This window comes from Vanessa tameamea, chromosome 16, assembly GCF_037043105.1.
Source record: "Vanessa tameamea isolate UH-Manoa-2023 chromosome 16, ilVanTame1 primary haplotype, whole genome shotgun sequence".
NCBI classification, from domain to species: domain Eukaryota; kingdom Metazoa; phylum Arthropoda; class Insecta; order Lepidoptera; family Nymphalidae; genus Vanessa; species Vanessa tameamea.
The window spans coordinates 11,485,133-11,491,132 of record NC_087324.1 but is presented as its reverse complement, the minus strand read 5'-3'; positions in this window follow the sequence as shown (position 1 = coordinate 11,491,132).

Here is a 6,000-nt window from a genome sequence, read left to right as displayed (position 1 = left end):
TCTCTTGTACCTTCTTTTACACTATTATACCACATCCCTAAATAAGTGTTCATCTCTCACGATCTCAAAATTTACTAAATTTATTTTAGATAAAAAGAACCTGCACAAGAATATTCAACGCGTTCCGCAGAAGTTTTTAATATATAACACATAGCAGACATAATATTGAATCAAAATAAAATACACTCAATAATTTAGTATCGGTATATATGTATGTATATATTAAAATGAATTAGTTTTTTTAATAGTAACAATTACATATTAAACTAAAAATAAATTGGGATAGGATCGATTTTTTTTAGCGTAAAATTTGTTCACTCTACGTAATATATTAAGCTAAATTTCATGTTTAGTACGTATAGCATTTTTTTCTTTTAATACTTTATTTTTAGATTTAGGTATATGTTTATTTTCCAAAATATATTTAAAGTTCGACTACCTTAAACTCACACAAAAAACATTAGCACGTAGACCAAGATTACAATCTGCATTATGTGATAAAGATTTAAATAAAACTTTAAATTAAATTACGTTCCACATTTAAATTATTTTAAATGTAGAACGTATGAATGTAATGATATTATAATAATATGTTATAATTTTGATACACAAAAAAAATAATTTTTATGTCAAAAAAAGAAAAAAAAAGAAACAGGCTTTTTATTACTCAAGAATAATAGTAGAAAATTGAGAGATTTTAAAAATAAAATTTAAGAGGGAAATTCAGGGATAAATATAACGAAAAATATTTTATTTTATTTTGGCAACCCTGTGCGTCCCGGTGGGACATTATCGCCACTCCAACACTCGCCGTGATTTATATCGGCCGGCAATCTACCACGGTATTAGCGATGCGGGATTACGCAGCTCAAACGCTCCTCGGGGATTCATTCGATACCAAAACCGTTTAAGTATTTTGTATCAAAATATATAAGTGAGTTTAACTTTAATATTCTACGTGTTTTACTACTAAGTACAAATTATTTATTGACCAATGGAGAAGATGGGGCACTTTACCGTATCGTGGGTTTAAATCCAGGCAGCAGCACTTAGTTCGTGTGTTAAATTTTTAAATATGCTTAATATTTATACTAACTATACCGGCTATATTTTATATGGCATTTGTCTACCCTATATTATTCGGAAATAATGTAGGTATCTAGCTGTTAAAAAAGAAATAGAATTAATTCATTACCCCTTACATACAAACAAACAAATTTTACTTCATTATAATATTGATATATATAATACAACTCGTATATGGTGCTGAAGAAATATATATTACTTATTTGTATGGAATTGTCCAACAATCTGGCTAATTCAAATATAAAATCTTCATTCAACAGAGAAGCATTACACTTACTTATTGATTGGCAAAAACTCTACCACAGTTTCGGAAAGAAACACCTCAGACCTGAGGAGACCGGTGAAAAAAATCCAATACGAGTTTCCTGTTTTTAACGATTGTTATTTAAAAAACAATTATTCGTATTTATATTCATTCGGAAAATACCGTGGGCGATCGTTTAATTCCCAAGGTGTGATATCATCTAAAAAGTCAGTAGTTTTTATTTCACTTCTGTAATAAAATATTTTTAACGTTTTCTGGAATTTTAGCCCTGTATAAACTAGAAAACATGTAGTTTTACAAAAATACATTATCATTACATAGTATAAAACAAAGTCGCTTACCGCTGTCTGTCTCTATGTATGCTTAGATTTTTAAAATTACAGAACGGATTTTGTTGCGGTTTTTCAATAGATAGATTGATTCAAGAGGAAGGTTTATATGTATAATACGTGCACAATATAGTAGAGAAACACTGATATTTTCAGAGGTTTCATAAGTGATGTCGTAAATAAACACATTTTTTGCGTTTACATTGCAATTGCAAACTCTGGCTGAACCCAGTATTGTACACCTTAAAAAGATCTTCAAAAAAGTTCGCGATGGTTTATGTCTATTTCCTAAGTATAACCCACAATAACCCTTTTTTTTCCTTTACTTTTTACGAGAAATAATGGCTTATTTTCGAAGCGATTTTAAACAATACAGCATTAATCCTTATCAAATTGAGTACCTTAAATGACAGCATGTAATTTAAATGAATATTTTCGAAGATATTACAGATTTTAAGCGCAAGGACATAGCGGTTTGTATTGTCTAATGAATGAAAAACTGTGAACGTTGTAAGACATTCTGTAGTATATTTTAGTATCAGCATTGCACCCGTGCGAAGCCGGGGCGGGTCGCTAGTCAAATATATATTGAGAAGCGATGGTCTGTATTTTAATTTCATTAAATGTATTTTTTGAAAAGGTTCCCATCCGACTTAACCATAAAAAACAAACCAATTTTAAAATTAAAAATACAGATTTAATTACAACGTCTTTATTATTCATAACTTCAAAACAATGGCACCGACGCCATCAAATATGAGGTAGTTTAAGTATAAATAAGGCCATTGAATGGACAATAGCCGACGTGTAGATTTATTTACTACGCGAGTCGACGCAGCGACATCACAGCATTGTCCTTTCAACGAACAAACATATACCAGATGAGATAACATTATATAGATGATAAAGAAAGATCGAATCAGTACAGCTATTCTGTAAGATCGTATAACGTTCGAGTCGATGAGACTCACCGTGAAACAGTCGTCGAATCGAATCGTCGATCACTTTGAAATGATAGGAAACGATTCGTCGCGCGCAGTTTCACTCGCGTTTTAGGGATTGGCCAAAAAAGTAGCCTATGTCGTTCCTTGGGATTACAACTTGCTTCACTCAAAATTTCATCAAATTCGGTGAAGTAGTTTTGACCGGGAAAAAATATAGCGAAAAATAATGCGTTAAATTGCAATCATATTTCACAATATTTCACGGTTCACAATATTTCGACAGTTTACAATCTGATGAGATAGATTGCAATCTAACGATGTTTGTAATCTTACGGTGACATATATAAATAAACTATATTAAACTAATTATATATTTTACCTTCAAAAGAAAGAAAAGAGCGTACTCCTTCCTCATAAAAAAGGGTTAAAATACAAATCATCATGATACTCACTCCACGTGACACACAAGTGACACACGTAAATAAACACATAAAATCAAAACAACTATATCGTTATTACATACATATAAGCATTGAAACTATTAATATGCGCTTTACCAAATACATATTACTCACTCACATTGAAGGTAGTTGTAATTTAATTAGTCTATGAAATAACTTTTGAGCATAAAAATATGAATAAAATAATTACTCATTCGCTGTTTATTAAAAATTAAAAGGAATAATTTCAGTAGTTACATAATTTTTATTCTTGTCTTATTTTTTGTGTGCATTTATTAATTATTATTATAACAAAAATGAAATATCGGATAATAATATCACATGTTGTTTACACCTTTAAAGACGTATCACTTTGAATGTTACCCACATCAAATATTAATTTTAAGTGCTTAGTGATACGTTGATGGTGTAACTTAATAATTAAATGAATGAATGATTGGATGAATGAATAAATAAAAAAAATAACTGAAACTAAATAATGATTGTCTTCTTAATTTAATTATCAATTTGGCGTAAGACTTTTTTTTAATTCAAATGAAATACCACAACTATTCCGCACTTAATATATTTCAAGATTCTAATAACCAAACAGCTTTAGGTATGCGTTTGAATTTAAAAACTATAATTATATAAAATAGCAATACATATAAATAATGACTGAAATTAATACATTTAACATTATTTTGAACAATTGGTATTATACAATTGGGCACTCTAGTTTGCTGTATAGTATACCGATATCGGACGAAATAATTACATTTATCCTTACGAAATTATTTACTATTGTAATATTTAAATACATATTATAATATGATACACTATATATAATTAAATTAATAAATATTGAAAAGTGTAAAAAGCTTTGTCTAAAGTATAACCTCTATTTATTGCCTCCGCTGGTGACAGGAGCCCAGAGGATCAAAATTCCGATCATGGCTTGTACAGCAAAAATTTATATTAATAATGTAAATATGTTTTTTTGAATAGGTACTTAAATTCCTCGTTTGCTTATTTTCGACTGCTAGCTCAGACATCTACCGAAAATATGGAAGGATCATTTGAGTTGTGTAAAAAAAAAATACCCAATTGGAGAAAACTGAAACTATTTATAATTCAAAATGAACCAAAAAGAAATGTCTAATCCCAGAAAAATAATGAGAATAATATTTAACAAAAAAGCTTTTCATCTTTTACTGACCGCTTTGAGAAGCAGAAGGTTCGTAGGGTTGGAACATATTAGACGTAGTGAACTAAACAAAAACCCAAAACCGTCCGCAATAACCTTAGACTTTGTCAACATGGAAGGTTTCAGATCGTCAATACCGAAGCCAATATACCAAACTTTGGAACGATTTAGCCGAGTCCGTTCGAATTCGAGCCGAAAACCATACAATACTTTTGTCTTCTTTTTTGTAGCAAATAGACTATGCTTATAGATATAAACATTGCTATTCTTTACAGCGCCGATGCCAAATTATGTAATGAAAATATATAAAGTTTACGTAAAAATTAAACTTAATCAATACTTACACTGATATGAGATTATTTTGATAAAAAGTCCAATTGGTTTTTCTTGCTCGCCCAAGTATTTAAGCCTCAACATCATGACAACCTCAAAATCTGCAGCTTCATAATACATATACTCGACAGACGTCAGTCACGAGTTCCAACCCCAAGTCGGGCTGATAAAGGGTTATTGTTATTTTCTGATAAAAGATTCCCAGCAACAGCCCGGTTTCTGGAAGTTGTAAGTGTGTTCGTCCCGTGACCCGGAAAGTATTTAAAGACGTTGGTCCTGCCCCTGAACTCTTTCCGAATTTAGAAGATTTAAGGAATAAAGAGTGCACCTGGGTGTTAGTACTCACTTGTACACTATAATATGTCCTGCGTCGTAGGCTGGTCTCTCTTAAGATTCACCAGCGTGACCGAAATCGGTCAGGACGTTACTTGGTGGTAGGGCTTTGTGCGAGCCCGTCTGGGTAAGAACCACCCACTCATTAGATATTCTAACGCCAAACAGCAGTCCTCAGTATTGTTGTGTTCCGGTTTTAAGTGTGAGTGAGCCAGTGTAACTACAGGTACAAGGGACATAACATCTTAGTTCCAAAGGTTGGTGGTGCTTTGGCGATGAAAGGAATGTTTGATATTTCTTACAGCACCATTGTCTATAGGCGAAGGTGACCACTTACATCACCAGGCGGCCCATTTGCTCGTCCACCAACCTATATCATAAAAAAAAGTCATAATCACCAATTATATACGTAGTTTACTGAGCATTAGTACTCTGACATCTCAGTAAACAGGTGAGCTATTAAGAATTGGTTACTACATTAACCAGAGATGGATAATAATTCCCCAATTATATCGTAAAAGTTAGAAGAAATAAAAAAGACTGTTTCCTCGTAACCACCGGACCGTTCAGTCGGCCCCGCCACATCCAAAATAACAAGGCGCACTTTTATTCCCTTCCGTATTACCTTTAGGGTGGATGTACAACATTTATACAATATACGGGATCAGATCACTACATTTCTCGCCGCGGTTTTTTCATTTTCATTCGCTCTTAAATTTAAATAGCATGATAATTTTAAACTAAAAATCCACCTCGGTTTTGGACCGGTGCAATTTATTTTAATAGAAAATGATCTATACTAATATGATAATGTGAAAGTATCTCTGTCTATTGCTTACGACCAAACTATACCGAATTTGATGAAGTTTGGTTTGAAGCAAGCCTTTTTATGACTAATTCCTGACAAGCTACTCCTAAAACGCAAGTGAAGTCGAGGGCGACAACTGGTCCGACACAAATATAATTATATACCCTATAGCACTAAGGAATGACGTAGCTTTCTATCAGAGACAAATATTTCAGAATTGCATAATTAGACAGAAAATTTTACCTCTTTCTTATA